We start from the raw sequence: 24,396 nt of genomic DNA on the forward strand, positions 1-24,396 counted from the left end.
CTGAAAAACTGACAGGCGGATCGGATCGTTCATGGGAAAGTACCCTTATACAAGCTGTACACTCACTACTTTACATTGTAACAAAGTGTCATTTCTTCAGTGTTGTTACATGAAAAGATAGAAAAAAAATATTTCCAAAAAATGTAAGGGGTGTACTTACTTTTGTGAGATACTGTAACTATGTATATACCATCAACAAAAAAAATTCAAGAGTAAAGCCCTGTACACACGTACTGATCGTCGGCCGAACGATCGGCCATCTTTTGTCCAGGGCTGTCTTTTCTGTTGAAAACTGCGAAAGACTGCACACGAATTTTGTCGGCCAACAACAGCCGACTGCAGAAGTGATGTCATGTGATGGGTAACTTTTCCTGTATTTTTTCTTTTCTGAGCATGCCCAGTCTTGCTCATCTGCTGTCTGTCGGCCGAATTCTGTACTGACTGGCGAACAATCGGCCGTTCTGGTGTTGGCCAACAAAAATTTTAATGCCTGCACGACAGATTCTGTTCGGCCGAAAATGCGCTGTCGGCTGTCGGAAGCATCATACTAACAAGCCTACAATCGGCCGATCGGTCGTCGGCCGAATATTTACGGCCGACAATCGGTACGTGTGTACGGGGCTTTAGTCTGGTGGACTTTATTGGCACATAATATGAGACCGAGATTGTATTTTATAAAAGTATCAAAATGTTTTATTGGTACATATCTTTAAAAGGCGCTTGCATAGTGTCCAAAAAACCAAAAAGCTTAAAAGCAATACATGTGACATTGCAATTTAGAGTGTGACCCCCCCCCCCTATATACCACCTCTCAGATAGTAATACGATACAGGTTACATAAACCAATGAAGGTGTCTGTATATTGGGTCTCCTCTACTGGTCAACGCGTTTCGCTATAATGCGTAGCTTCGTCAAGACCATTAATAGAGTGTGTCACATTCTTTTAAATACAACCAGAATTTTTAACACACAAATATATTTCTATTGGTCCATATTTATATGCATAGTTATACATTTCAAAAACCGGTCATTTAAATCACATATACAGCAGGGGGGGGGGGGGTAAAAAAAAATGTCACACATTCCCCTAAAGACTTACAACAGCAATGACATCACAACTGTCATAAATGAATATACCATACATGTACAATCCCTTTAGAGACTGGAAATCACTGTAGTAGACACCGCTACTACACTGCTACTACAGTGATCTCCACTCGCTTCCAGGTCCTGCTGCATTGTGAACACAGGAGGTCGGCTGCTGGGAACAGGTGCCATTCACAGAAGGCTTTACATTTTCTCAATGAATGCAAGGCATTATCTGATTGGACAAGGTGAAGAGGTTGTGCGATGGCATCCCGCTCTCCAGCTCATCCAATCAGAGAATGCTTTGGTTCCATGACAATTAAACCTGGCAAAAGGAACAAGCAGGGTATTCCTCATTCACACATAGATATCATATTTGCCAATCTTATGGCCGAATATATCCAGGTACCGGGCATTTTTCAGGGCGGGTTTTCTGAGGGTGGCTATAGTGGCCCATGCCTGTGTAATGTGCGCTGAAACAGCACCTTGTGGTCTCCATCAGAAACACTCCACTGCATCAGCAATGCACAAATATCCACTCACCGGCCACTTTATTAGGTACACCCTGCTAGTACCGGGTTGGACCCCCTTTTGCTTTCATTCTTCCTGGAATAGATTCTACAAGATGTTGGAAACATTCCCATAGTGACATGATAACATCACGCAGTTGCTGCAGATTTGTCGGCTGCACATCCATGATGCCAATCTCCTGTTCCACCACATCCCAAAGGTGCTCTATTGGGTGAGATGTGGTGAGTGTGGAGACCATTGGAGGACAGTGACCCGATCTGGTGAGTGTGGAGACCATTGGAGGACAGTGACCTGATCTGGTGAGTGTGGAGACCATTGTAGTACAGTGACCCGATCTGGTGAGTGTGGAGGCCATTTGGAGTACAGTGACCGGATCTGGTGAGTGTGGAGACCATTGTAGTACAGTGACCGGATCTGGTGAGTGTGGAGGCCATTGTAGTACAGTGACCTGATCTGGTGAGTGTGGAGGCCATTGTAGTACAGTGACCTGATCTGGTGAGTGTGGAGGCCATTGGAGTACAGTGACCTGATCTGGTGAGTGTGGAGACCATTGTAGTACAGTGACCGGATCTGGTGAGTGTGGGGGCCATTGGAGGACAGTGACCGGATCTGGTGAGTGTGGGGGACATTGGAGTACAGTGACCGGATCTGGTGAGTGTGGAGGCCATTGGAGGACAGTGACCGGATCTGGTGAGTGTGGGGGCCATTGGAGGACAGTGACCGGATCTGGTGAGTGTGGAGGCCATTGGAGTACAGTGACCTGATCTGGTGAGTGTGGAGGCCATTGGAGTACAGTGACCTCATTGCCATGGTGAAGAAACCAGTGGTGAGGAGATTGGAGCTTTGTGACATGGTGCATTATCCTGCTGGAAGGAGCCATCAGAAGATGGGGACACTGCAGTCATAAAGGGATGGACATGGTCACCAACAATACTCGGGTAGGCCGTGGAGTTTACATGATGCTCAGTTGGTACTAAGGGGCCCAAAGTGTGCCAAGAAAATATCCTTTACACCACCAGCCTGAACCGGTGATACAAGGCAGGATGGATCCATGCGCCAAATTCTGACCCTACCATCTGAATGTCACAGCTGAAATCGAGACTCATCAGACCAGGCAACGTTTTTCCAATCTTCTACTGTCCAATTTTGGTGATCCTGTGCAAATTTTAGCTTCAATCTAGCTCAATCTCCTGTTCTTAGGTGAGAGGACTGGCACCTGGTCTTATGCTGCTGTAGCCCATCTTCTTCAAGGTTCAATGTGTTGTGCATTCAGGGATGGTATTCTGCATACCTTGAATGTAACGAGTGGTTATTTGAGTTACTGTTGCATTTCTATCATCAAGAATCAGTCTGCCCATTCTCCTCTGACATCAACAATGCATTTTCCTCAACACAACTGCCACTCACTGGAGATTTTCTTATTTTCCCACCATTCTCTGTAAACCCGAGAGATGGTTGTGTGTGAAAATCCCAGTAGATCAGCAGTTTGTGAAATACTCAGCCCAGCCCGTCTGCCACCAACAACCATGCCACGTTCAAAGTAATTTAAATCCTCTTTATTACCCTTTCTGATGCTCAGTTTGAACTTCAGCAAGTCGTCTTCACCACGTCTAGATGCCTAAATGCATTGATTTGCGGCCATGTGATTGGTTGATTAGCAGTTTGTGTTATCAAGCAATTGAACAGGTGTACCTAATAAAGTGGCCAGTGAGTGCATGTGTGTAAGAAATGCACTAAGTTAATCCCACACCAGAACGGATCTCCATCAACCAAACAGCCCGGAAGAAAATTACTCTTTTATTACAGAAGAGTCCTCTACAGCAGTGGTCCTCAACTCCGGTCCTCGGGGCCCACTAACAGGCCAGATCTGAAGTATTACCTTGGGGAGATGCAGACTAGAATACTGCAATCACTGAGCAGCAAATAAGATCACCTGTGATGTAATTTAGTTATCTTGCAAACCTGGCCTGTTAGTGGGCCCCGAGGACCGGAGTTGAGGACCACTGATCTACAGCATGTGGTTATAATGGTCAGCACTGAGCAAGGCTTTCAACTTCCTCCAGTGGACTCAGCAGTTGGCCAAAGGTACCAGTACAAATGAGTGTCCTCCATCCACTTCCACATCCCCACACATGCCCAAAAAAAAAACAGGGGACCGAATTCTCCACATAGTGTAAAAAAGTGTTCCAAATATCAAATTTGTTAAAACATAATACATATATACACAGTGAGAAAGAAATTGCTGCACAGTAAAAATACAACTGTGTTTTTTTTTTTTTGTGGGTCGATTTCTGGGAACGTGATGACGTCTGCATGTAGCTCTGGCCTATGCGTTTCGTCAAACGTGACGTCTTCCGTCAGGCTTGCTCTGTACTGACCGTTATTACAACATAATTCTGCAGAGTAAAAAATAATAGCTCACTTGCTCTGTACTGACCGTTATTACAACATAATTCTGCAGTAAAAAACAACCACTCAACGGTAGCACTCCACTGCATTCACATAAAATACTGTCCACCATCAAGTGATAGAGTTAATCACACACAGTTCATGTATGTGTGTATATATATGGCTTTATAGGGCTTGTTCATATTAACGGCAAGGACTATCGCTCCTCTAAAAAGTGATCCATGCTCAAATCGCTTTTCAGAGGCATTTAAAAGGTGCTGATGAGGCAATATGTTGCCTACTCACCGCCAGATTTGACCCCCAAATGCAGGATCACTGTGCCGTAACCGTGTGCAATGCACATGGATGCGGGGTGGTTGCAGGGTAGCCACATCCTGCTAGAGGTATACTTCCAGCCAAAGCATGTTTAATCCCCTGGCTGTTGCCACTGCAGTTAGACTGGGAGCAGTTGGGGGTAGTAAAAATGCAGCTTAAAGTTTTTTTTCCTATAAAATAACAAACATGTTATACTTACCTTCTCTGTGCAGTTGGATTTGCACAGAGCAGCCCGGATCCTCCTCTTCTTGGGTCCCTCTTCAGCTCTCCTGGCCCCTCCCTCCTGTTGGGTGCCCACACAGTCGGCTTAATGGCTTTCTATGCCAAGCCTGGACTTAAAGGATAAGTCCAGTCAAAACTAACGCTAAACCACAAACCACATAATATGAGGTCAAAGCTAAACAACACTTTCACTTGTATCTAATTAGGCAGGTCTTTGTACTACATAGTTGAAGGTAAATTTCAAGAAAATTGTAAGAAAATTGGATCGTGTATGGCCAGCCTTAGACTATCTAACCCTGTAAAGCAGAAATCGCTTACCTTTTCTACACCCGATCCGGTCTCCAGCGACGGAAGGTCTGTGCAGGAAAGGACCAACAACGGCTGTGAAATTAACCTCTTCCCGCCCGCCCTATAGGCAATTGACGGCGGGAAGGTGGTTGTATTATCCTGACACGCCGTCATATGACGGCGGCTGGGGGGCGCGCAGAGCGGCGATCGATGATTCGGCGTGTCACTCTGACACGCCGCATGTCCCATCTCGGTAAAGAGCCTACTGACGTAGGCTCTTTACCATGTGACCAGCTGTGTCCAATCACAGCTGGTCACATAGTAAATAGGAAGAACCGTTAATTGGCTTTCCTCAGTTCGTGCCTGACAGGCGCGAGTAGAGGAGAGCTGATCTGTGGCTCTCCTGACAGGGGGGGGGGGTCTGCACTGGTAATCAGAACATTGATTACCAGTGCAGACCCCTTGGGGGGGTGCCACTAGAACCACCAGGGATGCCCACCCATGACCCCAGGGATGGCCACCAGGGATTGCAATCAGGGCTCAGGGAGCCTGCCAGTGTCCTCCCCATCAGTGCTGCCTGCCAGTGCCCTCACCATCAGTGCTGCCCACCAGTGCCCATCATTGCCATCTATCAGTGCCTCCCACCAGTGCCCATTATTTCCCACCAGTGCTGCCTATCAGTGCCCATCGGTGCTGCCTATCAGTGCCCATCATTGTCGCCTATCAGTGCTGTCTATCAGTGCCCATCAGTACTACATATCAGTGCCGCCTATCAGTGCCCATCAGTACTACATATCAGTGCCGCCTATCAGTGCAACATATTAGTGCCACCCCATCAGTGCCTGTCAGTGCCTCCTCATTAGTTCCCATCAGTGCTGCATATCAGTGCAACATATTAATGCCACCCCATCAGTGCCTCCTCATCAGTGCAGGAAAAAACGTATCTACTGTATTTACAAAATGTTATAAACAAAAAAACTTTTTTTTTTTCCAAACTTTTTGGTCTTTTTTAATTTGTTTAGCAAAAAAGAAAAAACCTTGCGGTGATAAAATACCACCAAAAGAAAGCTCTATTTGTGGGAAAAAATGGCATAAATGTGGTGTAGGTACAGTGTTGCATGACCGCGCAATTGTCATTCAAAATGCAACAGCGCTAAAAGCTATCAATTGGCCTGGGCGGGAAGGGGGAAAAGTGCCCGGTATTGAAGTGGTTAATGGGAAGTGACTTCACCCATAGACTTACTATGGGGCTTACCAAGTGCCTCTCCTGCACCCCGCCTCCACAGCCGCTGAAGCTGACGCTGACCGCTCAGGGTGCGACTGGACCGCATGGGTGTCCAACCTTTTGGCTTCTCTGGGCCACATTGAGTGTAGAGAAATTTTCTCGGGCCGCATATAAAATATATACTATAGTTAAGGTATATAAGTAATAAAACGCCGCCACGCTCTTCCCGCGCCACCTCAATTCCCCCCCCTCCGCACTAATTTAACACAACTAGAGGATTACCATTGAAATGGAATTGGTATACAGAGGTATACTTCTTCTGAGAGATATTAAAGGGACACTCTAACCACCATAACCACTTCAGTGATTTGCCCATCCAATGCAGCCTGATCAGTGCCCATCCAATGCAGCCTCACCAGTACGTGCCCATCCAATGCAGTTGCAGCCTCTGCCTACAGTTGGTTGGAAGCCAATGTGGCCTTGCCCCCGACTCGACTTCCTTCCTCCCCAGGAAAAAAAATAAATTGTCAGGGGGCAGTGGGCAGCATTGACTGCCGCTCTGGGCCGCAGGTTTGCCTGCTTTAATGGTTTGGTGTTGAAAGCCATTAGGCTGTGACAGTGTAGATAGGGCAGACGGATAGAAACTGCGATAAGACGAGTCATTTATGGCAGGAAGATCCCCACCATCTGTCCACATATTATTCAGTGGCTCGCCGTGTCACCCTGCGAGGTTTCCGGGCCCGTCCGGCACGCCGTATAGATGTAAGGCATCCTCAGCGATCGTATTTCTGTACAGCTACACAGAAGACCAATAAACAAACAATTGCAGGCTTCCAGTACAATGGAGCTTTGTGCATGGCGGTAATTGGATTATAAACAGCGCAGGAGAATTTCCATAGGATGGATTTGTCATCCTCTATTCTGGAGCCCCATTACAGATGAGCATCGGATCAAATCCCGCTTTATCTTTTATTCGGCAACATTGCCTTTTAAATCATAAATGGATGTGTACAGAGCAGAGGCGTGGGAGGATATCATGTACAAGTACTAACATTTTATTGCCAAAGAAAAAAATAAATAAATCAGTTAAATGGCGTATTTTTAAAGCAGTGAATGTGACTTCGATCAAACGTTTGCTGCAGGTGAATCGATTGCTGTTTGATGCCAGCATTAAGTCTGATTGGGATCTGGGCAAATTAAGTTGCTCCAAAAATAAAATAATATAAAAACCTCAGCTCTATTAAATTATTAGCCAATATACAAGATGTGTCTAAAAAGTTTGGTGAATGGTATCGGAAAACAAACAAAACAGAAGATTTTACTCGCTGGGGGTGAACCTCTGGGTGAATCTAAGATGGAAAAGGACCTGGGGGTCCTAGTGGCCAACAGGATTGGCAGTGGCATGCAATGCCAAGCTGCTGCAAGCAAAGCCAATAGAATACTGGCATGTATAAAAAAAGGGCAATAAAAATGGGGTTTCTCGTCCGCTCTCCAAAGGGAGAAAACGACAGGGATAAAGTAGGGATTTTAAGGTGCCCAATGATGATGTAAACAGCAATTTATAAAAAATCCAAATATAAAAAAAAATCAACAATTTATTAATGTATAGTTACATAGTCAGGTTGAAAAAAGACACAAGTCCATCTGGCTGAACCAATAAAAAAAAAATACACATATATATATATATATATAGATGTGTATATATATATATATATACATATGTATGTGTGTGTGTATATATATATATATATATATATATAAAAATATAGTGTAGAAAGTTAAAAAACACTTCATATGGACAGTACAACAATATTATCAATATTATGATCCAGTATACATATAATGAACTCGATATGGGGGAGACCTGAAAGACAGCATATAAATGCCTAAGGATCGACGCGTTTCGCCCTATTCAGGGGCTTCCTCAGGATCCAGGATTATATGCATTCGTAAAAAAAAATGTAAAAAATATATTTGGGAGCTAGGAGTGCTCCCACTATTCATACCACACCATCTGTTAAAAGGTGAAAACACCCAATATCCAGTTTACACACTCATCAATGGGACTTCTCCACTATCAGCATATCCAGAATCAAAAAGGATATATTCCCTTGGAAACCATTTAACAAGGTAAGGCTGCCTCTTTACAAATGCCGGATGGAACTTGTGAGAAGTCATTCCAATATCTGTAAATATGTGTACGTCTAATCAATAATTTGCTCCCCCGCCACAGGAGCCGCATCCTATAAATAGGCAAATATAAAAAAGGGGATTCACTCCAGAAATAAAGAGATTATTCTCCCACTCTACAAGACTCTGGTCCGGCCACATCTGGAGTATTCCGTCCAGTTCTGGGCACCGGTCCTCAGGAAGGATGTGCTGGAACTGGAGAGAGTCCAGAGAAGGGCAACAAAAATAATTAGGGGAATGGAGGACATCAGCTATGAGGAAAGACTACAAGCACTGAACCTATTCTCTCTGGAGAAGAGATGACTGAGGGGGGATATGATATCAATGTACAAATACTGTACTGGTGACCATGGCATAAGGAACAAACTTTTCAGAGAAAGGAGATACAATAAGACACGTGGCCACTCACTAAAACTAGAAGAAAAACGGTTTAACCTTAAACAATATAAGGGGTTCTTTACTGTAAGAGCGGTAAGGATGTGGAATTCTCTTCCACAAGCAGTCGTATCAGTAGGGAGCATTGATAGTTTCAAAAAACTATTAGATGGGCACCTTAAAGACCACAACATACAGGGGTATACAATGTACGGTTAGCAGCAAACACACACACACATTAGGGGTTGAACTGGATGGACTGGTGTCTTTTTTCAACCTCACAAACTATGTAACAAAGATACAAACAAATGACCTTTATTGGCCTTCAAAATAATCGTCATCCTTCACAACACACTTTTGGCAATGTTCATAAAGCTTCTGGAAACTGTCAGCAAAGGCCTTGTTAGGAATCGATCGTAGAATCGCTGTCACACATTCTTGGATTGCTGCCACGTCCTCAAAAAGTGCGCCTTTCATGAAGCTCTTCAGGCACGGAAACAGAAACAAGTCCGCAGGCGCCAGATCAGGGGAGGACAGTGGATGATCCAGAACAGGTACGCCGTGCTGAGCCAAGAATAGGCACACAGGTCTCACCCCCAGTGACGATGGTTCACAGAATGGATTGAGCCTGGCCACACATGGTTACGAAATCTCCAGAGGTTTCTGTTCATCTGTCAGCTTGTGCGGCACAAACCGGGAACAGATCTTCCGCTTACCCAAATCTTCGCGAACGATGGTGCACACCATGTCCTTGCCAATGCCCAATTCCTCCACTATTAATCGTAGAGTTAGTCACTAATCTGGTGCCAACATTTGTCGCACTCGCTTGATTATGTCTGGGGTTCTGCTTGTCGATGGCCGAGCTGAATGTGGCTCATCCTTAGTCGTTTTCTTCCCATCGTGAAAGCACTTGAAGCAGTCATAAACACATCTTCCCCTTATGGCTTCCGTCCCGTACACTTGTACCAACATTTCATGCGTCTGCGTCTTGCCCAATTTGTAGCAGAACTTGATGTTCATTCTTTGCTCCATTGCACTGTGACCCTACCTCTCACACTGATAACGTTCCACTGCCCACAGCGATGGTCACATGTACTCCACGCTAGGTGGTGCTTCTCGGCGTGTCTCTGGATAGCCATGTGCATGTCCACGCTCCTGGCCCATGTTGTCTTTGGGATATTGGACCATTCATCAAACTTTTTAGACACACCTCGTATGTATGAAAAAGGAGTCTTCAAAACCTCAATAGGGTGTAAAAAAAGATGCCATTGGTCTGGACTGGTTTCCTGATAGTAACAACAGTGGAACATGCCTGCATAATGTGTGCCAGCACTGTCGCTTGGAGTCTCCAGCAGGGTACCAAGTGACAGGGTGACAATACAGGAGCACAATTGGGAGACAAGGACAGAGTGTTGCTACCCTAGAAAAGTGTTTCTCAACCAGGGTGCCCCTTGGACTCCCCGAAGGGGGAGGGGGGGTGTATATGAGCACGAAACCCAGTCTACTCTGGATCAAAGATACATGAGAGAACTCTTTGAACCGAAGGTGGGGGGGGGGGGTTCTGATGTTATGGGGGAACACTGCATAATGTGGTGACTCTGACATGTAGAGGAGGCCTTTGATGTGACGGGGAAGATCTGATATGATGAGGGGGATCTCTGTTGTAAAGGGGGGCTTCTGACATGAAGGGAGATCATTGATTTAAGGGACTCTGATGTGAAGAGGAGCCATTAATGTGATGAGTTAACTCTGACATCATGGGGGGGGGGGGGGTGACTCTGATGTGAAGGAAGGTTCTCATGTTATGGGGAACTTTGATGTGATGGAGGGTTTTGGGTTTTCGTGTATAGGGGGACTCTGATGCGATGGGAGAACACTGGCAGATTAGGGTGACTCTGACATAAAGGGGGGCCTTTGATATGAAGGAGGGGATCTGATTTCATAAGGGGACCTTTGATATGAAGGGAGACCCCTGATTTGATGGGAGGAATCTGATGTAATGTGGTGACTCTGGCATGAAGGGGAGCCTTTGATGTGATGGGTTGACCTCTGATGTGATGGGAGGACCTCTGATGTGATGAGGGGACCTCTGATGTGATGGGAGGACCTCTGATGTGATGGGAGGACCTCTGATGTGATGGGGGACCTCTGATGTGATGGGTTGACCTCTGATGTGATGGGAGGACCTCTGATGTGATGGGAGGACCTCTGATGTGATGGGGGACCTCTGATGTGATGGCTTGACCTCTGATGTGATGGGGGACCTCTGATGTGATGGGGGACCTCTGATGTGATGGGGGGACCCCTGATGTGATGGGGGAGGACCTCTGATGTGATGGGAGGAGATCTGATGTGATGGGGGGACCTCTGATGTGATGGGAGGATCACTGAAGGGATGGGGGGGGGGTGATGTGATGGAGGATCTCTGATGTGATGACAGGACTTCTGATGTAATGGGGAGACCTCGAGACCTCTGATGTGATGGGGGACCTCTGATGTAATGGGGAGGACCCCTGATGTGATGGGGGGGGCTCTGATGTGATGGAGGATCTCTGATGTAATGGGAGTCCCCTGATTTGATGGGGGACTTGTAATGGGGGTGACTCTGACATTAGGGGAGCCTTTGATGTGATGGGTTGACTCTGACATAATCGGGGGGACTTTGATGTGAAGGGGGACCTCTGATGTGATGGGAGACCTCTGATTTGATGGGTAATCTGATGTAATGGGGTGACTCTGACATGAAGGGGAGCCTTTGATGTGATGGGTTGACTCTGACATGATAAGGGGCACCTCTGATGTGATGGGGGGAGGACCTCTGATATGATGGAGGGACCTTTGATGTGATGGGAGGACCTCTGATGTGATGGGGGACCTCTGATGTGACGAGGAGGACCTCTGATGTTATAGGAGGGCCACTAAAGTGATGGAGGATCTCTGATGTGATGGGGAGGACCTCTGATGTGATGGGAGGACCTCTGTTGTTATGGGGACCTCTGATGTTATGGGAGGACTTCTGATATGATGGGGGACATCTGATGTGATGAGGAGGACCTCTGATGTGATGGGAGGACCACTAAAGGGATGGGGGGGGGCTGTGATGTGATGGAGGATCTCTGATGTGATGGGGGGACCTCTGATGTGATAGGAGACCCCTGATTTGATGGGGGAGTTGTAATGGGGGTGACTTTGACATGAAGGGGAGCCTTTGATGTGATGGGTTGACTCTGACATGATCGGAGGGACTCAGATTTGATAGGGGGGCTTCTGACGTGAAGTTAATTTCATCAAGGTGGTTGTGTGCATCATCCCAGGCTCAGGTTCTCCATTGATAAGTAACGCTTACGTTTTTTTACATTTTTACACTGGGGGTGCCATGGGATTTTTGCTTTTAAAAGAGTTCTGTGACTGAGAATCCCCGAAACGCATCTAAGGAGTTCTCTACAGGTGGACAACTAGAGCTGAAGCCATCTTCCACCCATTTCACTCACATTCATGCTACACGGAGCCGGTATCTGTGTGTAGGCGGCCGCCATTTTCTTGTAGGTTGCAGAATGAACTCACCTTTTTTTTTTTCTCATGACTGAAGTGGGTCCCAAATTATTCAAACGTAAGATAAAAACCTTTGGGGACCTCGCCTCCGATGGACCCCTGACAAGTTTGGTGGAGGTAATCTCCAGAAATAGAAGAGTCATATAAAGTATTTAACACAATTAGCGCTCCGCTGCCTGCGGGGACGTTGCGCGGTAACAAGTTATCAAGTGATGTTAGCGAGAAGAGCCTCCTACGTTTATACGGAGGATTGCGAATCGCCGCATCTCTAGTAGAACTAATTCCCAATTAGCCTTCCACGGCGGCCCCGGTGGAGCGTGTACAAGATTTCGCATTGTCTGGCATTGTTGTATCAGAGGAGCCATCTGCTGCTCTTCTGTTCCATAACTTTATGATAGATATCACATTTCCGCTAACAGGCAGCAGCTGTGATACAATGTATCACTGTCTCATTCCCGCTGTACTGTCTGTGGACCCTGCGCTGTAAACCCCACCCCCCCTCGGGGACAAGATTAGACGTTATTGCAGCAGAAATAAAATTGTGATATTAAATGGAGGTGCAGAGACCAAGAGTGAGGCGCAGCATACATAGCAACTAAATCACATATTAAACTTCAAGGGGTTGATTTACTAAAGGCATATAGACTGTTCACTTTGTAAGGGAATTTTCCTTTTAGCTGAGTAAATGTGAAAAAAAAAAAAATCAATTTGATAGGTAAATAAAAAATAAAAAAAAGAAATTCAAATTTTTAGATGGTGGAAGTCTGCAGAGCTTCACCTCATTCACTAAGCTAAGGGAAAATTCTCTTGCAGAGGAAACGGGTTGATTTACTAAAGGCAAATAGGCTAAGTGTGAGAGTTGGAGATAGTAGGTGCTGGACCACACTTGGGTTGATCTCACAAGATATAAATTGTAATTAAAAAAAAATCACTTTAAAAGGTAAATAAAAAAAAAAAAAATCAAATTATTAGATGATGGAATTCTACAGAGCTTCACTTCATTCATTAAGCTAAGGGAAAATTCTCTTGCAAAGGAAACGGGTTGATTTACTAAAGACAAATAGGCTATTTCCTTTGCAAGAGAATGAAGCTTTGCAGACTTCCATCATCTAATAATTTGATTTTTTTTATTTACCTTTCAAAGTGATTTATTTTTCTTATTACAATTTATATCTTGTGAGATCAACCCAGGTGTGGTCCAGCACCTACTATCTCCAACACTCACACTTAGCCTATTTGCCTTTAGTAAATCAAACTTTGAAAGGTAAATAAAAAAAAATCAAATTATTAGATGATGGAAGTCTGCAGAGCTTCATTCTCTTGCAAAGGAAACAGCCTATTTGCCTTTAGTAAATCAACCCCTAAGTGTGAGAGTTGGAGATAGTAGGTGCTGGACCACACTTGGGTTGATCTCACAAGATATAAATCGTAAAAAAAAAAAATCACTTTGAAAAGGTAAATAAAAAAAATTATTAGATGATGGAATTCTGCAGAGCTTCACCTCATTCATTAAGCTAAGCAAAAATTATCTTGCAAAGGAAACATCCTATTTGCCTTTATTAAATCAACCCATTTCATTTGCAAGATCATTTTCCCTTAGCTTAGTGAATGGGGTGAAGTTCTGCAGAATTCCACCATCTAATAATTTTTTTATTTTTTTTATTTACCTTTCAAAGTGATTTTTTTTTTTCTTATTACAATTTATATGTTGTGAGATCAACCCAGGTGTGGTCCAGCACCTACTATCTCCAACACTCACACTTAGCCTATTTGCCTTTAGTAAATCAAACTTTGAAAGGTAAATAAAAAAAAATCAAATTATTAGATGATGGAAGTCTGCAGAGCTTCATTCTCTTGAAGGGAAGCTAAGGGAAAATTATCTTGCAAAGGAAACAGCCTATTTGCCTTTAGTAAATCAACCCCTAAGTGTGATAGTTGGAGATAGTAAGTGCTGGACCACACTTAGGTTGATCTCACAAGATATAAATTGTAATAAAAAAAAAAAAAATCACTTTGAAAGGTAAATAAAAAATAAAAAAAAATCAAATAATTAGATGGTGGAATTCTGCAGAACTTCACCTCATTCGCTAAGCTAAGGGAAAATTATCTTGCAAAGGAAACAGCCTATTTGCCTTTAGTAAATCAACCCGTTTCCTTTGCAAGAGAATTTTCCCTTAGCTTAGTGAATGAGGTGAAGCTCTGCAGAATTCCATCATCTAATAATTTAAATGTTTTTTATTTACCTTTTAAAAGTGATTTTTTTTATTTTTTTCCAATTTATATCTTGTGAGATCAACCCAAGTGTGGTCCAGCACCTACTATCTCCAACTATCACACTTAGGGGTTGATTTACTAAAGGAAAATAGGCTGTTTCCTTTGCAAGATAATTTTCCCTTAGCTTAGTGAATGAGGTGAAGCTCTGCAGACTTCCATCATCTAATCAATTAAATTTTTTTTTTTTTTTGATTTACCTTTCAAATAGATTTTTTTTTCCAATTTATATCTTGTGAGATCAACCTAAGTGTGGCCCAGCACCTACTATCTCCAACTCTCACACTTAGGGGTTGATTTACTAAAGGCAAATAGGCTAAGTGTGAGAGTTGGAGATAGTAGGTTCTGGACCACACTTAGGTTGATCTCACAAGATATAAATTGTAATTTAAAAAAAGATCACTTTGAAAGGTAAATAAAAAAATTCAAATTATTAGATGATGGAATTCTGCAGAGCTTCACCTCATTCATTAAGCTAAGGGAAAATTCTCTTGCAAAGGAAGTAGCCTACTTGCCTTTAGTAAATCAACCCGTACGTGTGAGAGTTTGAGATAGTAGGTGCTTGACCACACTTGGGTTAATTGCACAAGATATAAACTGTAATAAAGAGTACAAGGGTTCTAGGCTGAGAGACTGTTCACTTTGCAAGGGAATTTTCCTTTTAGCTGAGTAAATATGAAAAAAATCACTTTGATAGGTAAATAAAAAAAAAAAGAAATTCAAAAAAATTGGATGATGGAAGTCTGCAGAGCTTCACCTCATTAACTAAGCTAAGGGAAAATAATCTTGCAAAGGAAACAGCCTACTTGCCTTTAGTAAATCAAACCCTAAGTGTGAGTGCTGGAGATAGTAGGTGCTGGACCACACTTGGGTTGATCTCACAAGATATAAATTGTAATAAAAAAATCACTTTGAAAGGTAAATTTTTTTTTTTTGAAAATTTGTTTTTATTGAATTTTTGCACAAAAAAACAGACAAGACAATGCCACGCAGGGCAACAACCATAACAGTGACAACAGGTCAAACCCCTCCCACACCACCCCCCACCCACCCCCCCCCCCACCCCAGGCTCCATCCAGCGCGTCCAGTGGAAAGACAAAGCATCCATCAGTAATAGAGATACCCCACAAGACTGCTCCAATTATCCAGTAGCAAGGTCATAGAACATTCTAGATTAGTCCAGCACAGAGCCCATTAGCAGCAACCCCATGGCTTAGTCAAAAAAAAAAAAAAAAGGAAAAAACTAGAGAGACTTCTATACATGCAGTAAGAGCACAATGAACAGGAATATATCACCGACCGGCATGGCCATCCCCCCCCCCCCCCCCCAGACAGTCCCGAACAGTAGCATATAGAACACTAAAGCTGATCTACGGAGGTCGAGGCCGGAGAGTCTATCCATGTTTTCCACACTTTATCAAACTTGCGGGGGCATCCCCTACTGAGATACGTGGCCTTATAGAGCGGAGTCACTTTATTAACCAAGCCTTTCCAGAAAAGGATCGTGGGAGCCAAGGGACTCTTCCAGTGTAAGAGCAAAGCCTTGCGCGCATACAAAAGCAGCAAGCTGACCAGAGTACGAACGGCCCTCGCAGGGGCCAAGCCATCCACCAACCCCAAGAGGCAAACCTCCACGGAGCTGGGGACCGGAATCTTAACCACCTCCACAATACAAGCTAAGACGGATGCCCAATAGTCCTTGACCACCGGGCACCCCCAGAAGATGTGACCGAAGTCCGCCGGTGAATGGGAACAACGCCAGCACTCCGCCGAGGCCGTCTGATAAATACGTGCCAGCCTCGCCGGCGTGTAATAAATCCGATGCAGAAATTTAAAGTGAATCAGACGGTCCCTCGCAGAGACCAGGTAGGCGAAGGGTGAACTCCACATATCATCCCAGTCATCACCATCCAGGTCAGGCACCTCCTCCACCCAGCGTTCCCGACATCTACGTACAGCAGGTGGAGTGACAGCGAACAATTCCCTGTACAATTCCGAGAGAGGCTTCCGCATACCCACCGCTTGTATCGCTGTTTCAAGAGCTGAAGTTTTAATCACAACCCGAGAGGAACCGAATTGTGCCACAAATGCATGGCGAAGTTGGAGATAGCGAAAAAAATACCCATTTGGAAGATCATAACGCGCCTTCAGGGCATCAAAGGAGCACAGCTCCCCACCAGAGACAATATCCCCCAGCAACTTCACCCCCTTAACGGCCCAGATGGTAGGATCAGGGATCGAGGCAAAATGCGGAAACTTGGGGTTCCACCACAATGGGGAGGCTGGGGAAACACCAGTGGCTCCTGGCTCCACCAGCACCTGCATCTGTTCCCAGGCTTTGATAGTAGAACGCATCGTTCCTGTCAGCTGAAATGTAGCCCTGGACCCTCGATGCAGTAAAAGGCGGAGACTCTCGTAGGAGCCCAAAACAGCCGCCTCCAGCACCGTGGCGGAGTCCCCATCGTCCCCTGCAAGCCAGCGTCGCGCCACCACTCCCTGCCCAGCCAGGAAATATTTATAAAGATCAGGTAAAGCCAATCCCCCCTGACCCCAGGGCTCCTGCAACACCTGCAGACCAATTCTAGGAGGAGAGGTACCCCAAATAAAGGAACCTATCAGGCCATGAACGCGGCGGAAGAAAGAACGCGGGACCCACACCGGGGAATTTCTAAGGAAGTATAGAAAGACAGGGAGAAGTTTCATTTTCACCAAGTTAATGCGCCCCAGAACCGACAAAGGTAAGTCGCGCCACACCTCCGCCCTGCGTTTAAAGACCTCCAGCAGTGGGTTAAGATTCAGAGTAAGATAATCCGCCACCCTCGCCGACACCCTGATTACCAGGTAGGTGAACTCCGTCACCCATTTCAATGGTAGCGCCCCATCAGCTGCAGCAATGGCACCAGGATCAATAGGGAGCATAGTGGATTTATCCCAATTCACCCGTAGGCCGGAAAACTGTGCAAAAGTGTCTAGGATATTGAACACCGCCCGCAGAGAAGCATTGGGATCCTTCAAAAATAAAAGCATATCATCCGCATAAAGTGCCAGGCACTCCTTAATGGAGCCCACTTCCAGAGCCCCAACCTCCGGAGACGCACGCAACGCAATAGCCAAGGGTTCAATCATCAGAGAGAACAAAAAGGGCGAAAGAGGGCAGCCCTGCCTAGTCCCCCTACCCACTGCAAAAAATGGAGACAGGGAAGATCCAATCTTCAACGCCATACGCGGGGAGGAATACAAAAGGGAAATCCACTTGCAAAATTTAGGACCAAACCCCATGCGCCTCAGCACCACCCCCATGTACCCCCAATCCACCGTGTCGAAGGCCTTGGCAATGTCCAAGGACACCACCACCCTAGTGCCAACGGAGGCATGGGACACCTGCAAATGAGTAAACAGACGTCGAAGGTTGGTGTCCGTGGACTTGCCCGACATAAACCCGGTCTGATCAATGTCCACCAGGGAAGGCAAGACCACCGCCAGCCTAGTAGCCAAGACCTTCGTGAGTATCTTGAGATCCACATTGAGTAAGGCAATGGGGCGGTAGGAGGAACACAGGGTGTGATCCTTTCCCGGCTTAGGCAGGAGAACAACATACGCTTCGAGCATGGAACCCGGCAGGGCCCCCTGATCGAAATACGCAGCATACAATGCCTGGAGCCTGGGAGCCAGGGAGTCTGAGTACTGCCGATACCACTCCACCGGGAACCCATCAGGGCCCGGCGATTTATTGGAGGGAAAGGATGAGATGGCTCTCTCTATTTCCTTCAACGTGATGTCATTATCCAGCCACGCACTGTCCTCACCCTCCAAGACCGGAACCGGCAAGCCAGATAAAAGGCGCTCCAACTCCTCCAGGTCATATGCAGGTAGGGGGGAATAGGTGTCAGAGTAGTAATCCATAAAGACCCGGGAGATCTCCCCCGGGTCCCTAACCAGTTCCCCTGAACTAGACTGGATGCACGGAACACTTACCGAAGCCCTCTGATCTGCCACCAAAAAGGCCAAAAGCTTACCATTCTTGTCCCCCTTCTCAAAAAGTGACTCCGCTCTATGTTTAAGGTTGGCATGCGCAAAATCAGTATCCAACAAAGCCAAACGCCTCCTGGCCTCCTCCAGGGCCGCATAGGCCGCCGGTCCCGGAGTGGCCGAGTATTCATCTTCCAACCTACGGACCTCCAGCAGAACAGCTTCCCTGTCAGCATTAGCCTCCCTACGAGATGCCTTAATCGCAGAGATGTAATGACCCCGCATAACCGCTTTGAAAGCATCCCACAGGACCACCCCTGCCGTGGACGAGGCATTATCTTCCCAATATGTAGGCATCTGAGGCTCCACCTGCTGCATCACCTTGTCAGTTTGTAGCCAACCCGGCGAAAGGCGCCATGCACCCCTAGTTCTACCCGTTCCCACCCGCAGAGTCAATAGCAGTGGGTTGTGATCAGAGAGGCCACCCGCCAAATATGTAGCATCCTGGACCAAAGCAAGACAAGGCCCATTAGCAAAAGCCAGATCTATCCTGGACGCCGTTCTGTGCACCCCAGACCAACAGGAATAGCCACGTACCCCAGGGTTTTTCCAGCGCCACAGCTCCGTAAGCTGAGCCGCGGAAGACCAGGACACCAGTTCAGGAGACGACAGTCTACCCGGGTTAGAGGAGTCCAGCCCGCCGTCCAGAACAGCATTGAAATCCCCCGCCATAATTAGAGGAAGATGCATATAAGGGGCCAAGGTCACCAGGAGATCCACCAGAATCTGAGAGTGGAACGGGGGAGGTAAGTAGACACTCACCAGTACCACCTGCCGGTGAAAAATCTCCAGTAGAACAATAACATACCGTCCGCCAGGATCCGTAATTACCTTTTGAATCGAGCAGGGTGCATTTCTACCCAGCAAAATAGACACCCCACGGGCATACGTGGAGTAGGTAGCATTGAAGATCCTCTGAATCCAAGGCCTCTTCAAGGCAAGCACCCTGCTCCCATCCAAATGCGTCTCCTGGAGGAGGATAACATGCGGTTGAACAGATTTAATATACCTAAAAATGGCCGTGCGTTTCACCTTGTCATTGAGACCCCGCACATTCCATGACATGATTTTAAGTAGCTCAGCCATAGAACAGCAGAGGGACATATAGCAGGAGGGAGCCGGAGGACCAAGCACAGCCCGAGGACCAACCCGATCCCCCAACTCCATCCAGACATTCAGCAATACAGACATATAAGTAAAAAAGGACAGTGACCACCGGATGGAGCCTGGAGCCAAAAACAAAAAAACATCCCTGCTGTGATACCCAAACCTGGAACAAAAAAAAGTGCAACAGGGTACCCAGCCTAATCCCAAAACCCAGCAAAAATTTTAAAGGCATGGCTGCGACATAAAAACCGCAGCCGGCGTTACTCTTGTCCACCAACGGCAGCCCCAAAAAAAAGGGGGGGCCGCTAGATAGTCATTCCTCAGAAAAAAGGAAAAAAACCTGAAGGGAGGAAAAATAGAGTCAAAAAAAAAAAAAAGAGAAAAATGTCAGTTCAACAACGTGTAGCACACAGAGCTCCAATGACCTGTAGACCATTCCACAGCCCCAGGAATAGAAGCATGGATCCAGCCCAGGGCAACCCAGGAAACTTCAGGGCAGGATCAACCACACAGGAACCGTAGATGTCCCCCCAGCAGCAATTGAGGAGGCAGACCGTGCGTAGACAGGAGCTGCAAATAGGGAGTACAGTGTAGCAGGGCCCCAAGAGCCCCATATCATCCAAGATAGCAGGTGCAGTAGAGGAAATTAAATGGAGTCCAACCAGTCAGCAGCCTCCCCCGCCGAATTGAAGAAAAGGACAGATCCCTTGTAATCCACACGCAAGCGGCTCGGGTACATCATGCCATATTTCAGGCCCTTGGTTCTCAGGAGTTTGCGCACTTCAGTAAATGATCTGCGTTTCTTCTGCGTTTCCACAGAGAAGTCAGGAAATAACATTATCTTGCTGTTCTCAAACTGCAATTCCTCCTGCTTCCTGGCCTCAGAGAGGATACGATCCCTGTCACGGAAGTTCAAAAAGCGGACCAAAAACGGGCGCGGGGGGGCCCCGGGTGGCCGAGGTCCCGTGGGAACCCTATGGGCCCTCTCCACCACATATGTCGGGGGAGGGGGAGGCAATTTGAGTAGATCACAAAAGAACTTCTCAGCAAACAATGTAGAATTAGATCCCTCAGCCTTCTCTGGCAAGCCGACCACCCTGATATTGTTGCGACGCTGTCGGTTCTCAGCATCCTCCATCTTGTCCGCCAAAGCATTCACCTGGGCCTGCATGGCAATGATTTGTGCCGAATGGGAAGCGGTAACATCCTCCACCTCAGACACCCTGCCCTCAGTCTCAGTCAGGCGCCCCCTGATTTTATCCAGATCATGGCGGATTAGGGTACATTCAGAGGCCAGGTGGTCAATCCGGAGCATCAGGGCAGTTTTTGAGGCGTCTATAGCAGCCAGTATGGGAGCAGTAATATCCCCCCCACCATGCGACCCCCCCATTCTGACCAGCGGTCCCCGGCAGAGACCCCCCGGTACCTGAGTCCATAGGCTGCGCCATAGGAGGGTCCCCGGCCCCCGCGGACATCTTTCCCGACTTCAAGAAGGCCTGGGCGCCTGTGGCTGCAGAGGAAGAAGATGAGGCCTGGACCTGCAAGATGGCGGCGGCCGCTTTCGCGCCTCGCGGCGGGACCGCTCGTTTAGGCCGCGGGGTCGGTGCTGAAACCCGGGATTTTCTCCCCGGCATCCGTGCCCCACCTGTGCCCGATGCGGAGGAGGGCAAAACCGCCGCGATCCGAGGCACAGGGGCCGTGGATGGAGCCGGATAAGATCAGGATGGTGGAGAGCTCTGCCAACACACGTCCGGCGCTGTCTACATCCCGGCCACTTGAAAGGTAAATTTAAAAAAAATAATAAATAAATAAAATGATTAGATTATGGAAGTCTGCAGAGCTTCACCTCATTTACTAAGCTAAGGGAAAATTCTCTTGCAATGCAAACAGCCTACTTGCCTCTAGGAAATCAATTGTAATAATTGAGAGAGAGTTGGAGATAGCAGGTGCTGGACCACACTTGAGTTAATTGTACAAGATATAAACTGTAATAAAGAGTACAAGGGTTCTAGGCCGAGAGACTGTTCACTTTTCAAAGGAATTTTCCCTTAGCTTAGTGAATAAGGTTTAGCTCTGCTGATTTCCATTCTCAAATCATGTGCAAGCATACGATTGGGAATGTTTTTTTCCTGGCAGATGATTGGTTATTCTTTGAAAAAGAATACAGCTTTACCTGTGAGATTGATCTACATGTGGTCCACCGCCTCCTATATCCAATTCATACATTTAGGGGTTGATTTACTAAAGGCAAATAGGCTGTTCAATTTGCAAGGGAATTTTCCTTTTAGCTAAGTAAGTGTGAAAATAAATCACTTTGATAGGTAAATAAAAAAAAAAAAGAAATTAAAATTATTAGATGATGGAAGTCTGCAGAGCTTCACCTCATTCACTAAGCTAAGGGAAAATTCTCATGCAAAGGAAACAGCCTATTTGCCTTTAGTAAATCAACCCCTAAGTGTGAGAGTTGGCGATAGTAGGTGCTGGACCACACTTGGGTAGATCTCACAAGATATAAATTGTAATTTAAAAAACACTTTAAAAGGTAAATTAAAAAAAAAAAAAAATTAAATGACTAGATAATGGAAGTCTGCAGAGCTTCACTTCATTTACTAAACAAAGGGAAAATTCTCTTGCAAAGGAAACAGCCTATTTTCCTTTAGTAAATTAACCCCTAAGTGTGAGAGTTGGAGTAAGTAGGTGCTGGACCACACTTAGGTTGATCTCCAAAGATATAAATTGTATTAAAGAGTACAAAGGTTCTAAGCTGAGAGACTGCTCACTTTGCAAGGGAATTTTCCATCATCCAATCATGTGCAAGCATATGATTGGGATTTTTTTTTCCTTCTAGGTGATTGGGTATTCTTTAAAAAATGACCTCCTATATCCAACTCATACATTTAGGGGTTGATTTACTAAAGGCAAATAGGCTGTTCATTTTTGCAAGGGAATTTTCCATTTGCCTTCAGTAAATAACTCCTTCAGTACACTCCTTAACGCTGCACTCTGTACACAGTACACTCCTTAACTCTGCTCTCTGTACACAGTACACTCCTTAACGCTGCACTCTGTACACAGTACACTCCTTAACTATGCTCTCTGTACACAGTACACTCCTTAACGCTGCACTCTGCACACAGTGCACTACTTAACTCTGCACTTATGCATGTATTTTGTTGGGATTAGATGTGATTGGTCAAAGCTAATCACATGGTACAGGTGAGCTGTGATTGGCCTTGTCAGTACCATTTTTTCACTGTTAGAATATAGTTACATAGTTAGGTTGAAAAAAGACAAGTCCATCTGGCTCGACCAATAAAAAAACAATAAAGAAACTGCGACCAATCACAGCTAGCAACACAATTGTATACAATGGATGGCATGAAAGGAAGTCATCTATTGTTTATTGTTGATAGGTCACAGTGAACACATGACACTGGCAGCGGGACTGTTCAGTGATCAGTCATTAACTGTGTCTGGCGGACACAGCCGGTGACAGAATGCGCCGCTGCATGGTCCTGTGTTCTGGGAGGACATCATATGACGTCCTCCCAGAACAATAGTGCTCCCGCCCTTCCGTCATTTTTGTAAAAAACCTCTCCAACAAGCCCTATATCATGTTAGCAGTCTCTAACCATCTCCTGTTGCATGTCTGCAGTCTGTGACAGTTTTGAAGCACTTTTAACCACTTTACCACCGGAGGATTTTGCTGTCTTACGTCCAGGCCACTTTTTGAGATTCGGCGCTGTGCGACTTTAACTGACAATTGCGCGGTCATGCGACGTCGTACCCAAACGAAATTTACGTCCTTTTTTTCCCCACAAACAGAGCTTTCTTTTGGTGGTATTTGATCACCTGTGCGATTTCTACTTTTTTTTTTTTTTTGCGCGGTCATGCGACGTCGTACCCAAACGAAATTTACGTCCTTTTTTTCCCCACAAACAGAGCTTTCTTTTGGTGGTATTTGATCACCTGTGCGATTTCTACTTTTTGCGCTATAAACAAAAAAAGAGCGTTTATTTTGAAAAAATAACAATATTTTTAACATTTTTTTATATGAAATTCCCCCCCCCCAAAAAAATGTAAAAGTCAAAATGTTTCAACATTTTTGGCCAATTTGTTTTCTGCTACCTATGTTTGGTAAAAAAAATCACAATAAGCGTATTTTGATTGGTTTGCCCAAAAGTTATTGCGTTTACTAACTAAGGAAAGATTTCTGTCATTTTTGGTGTTTTTTTTAACGAGTAATGGCGGCGATCTGCGATTTTTTTTGCGGGACTGCGACATTGCGGCGGACAGATCGGACCCTTGACTGACATTTTTGACACTTTTGGGAGTACCAGTGACATTACTGCAGTAATCAGTGCTATACATATGCACTGTTACTGTAAAAATGACACTGGCAGTGAAGGGGTTAATTTTATTGGAGAGGGAGGGGTTAATGTATGCCTGGTGCTTACTGACGTGTGTGGGGGGAGGTGACTGAGTGACACAGGGACAGATCACAGGTTCAGCTATGCTGAACCCTGCAATCTGTCACTGTCTGTCACTTAGGAGATCCGCCCGCTCTGTTTACACAGGCGGGCGGATCTCCAAACTAGATTCCCCGAAGATCGGGGAAGAGCAGCGGCGATCGCTGCCGCTCCTCCCCTGGCCCGACTCCCGCTGTGAATGAAAACAGCGGGAGCACGCTTCCAGCGGTGCGCGAGCGCCGCCTACAGGGGGAGGAGTCCAGCGACGTAGTACTACGTCGCTGGACGATAACGAACCACTTTGCCGCAGTACGGTCAACGTGACCG

This window comes from Pelophylax lessonae (genome assembly GCF_965119305.1).
Source record: "Pelophylax lessonae genome assembly, chromosome: 13".
Taxonomy (NCBI): Eukaryota; Metazoa; Chordata; class Amphibia; order Anura; family Ranidae; genus Pelophylax; species Pelophylax lessonae.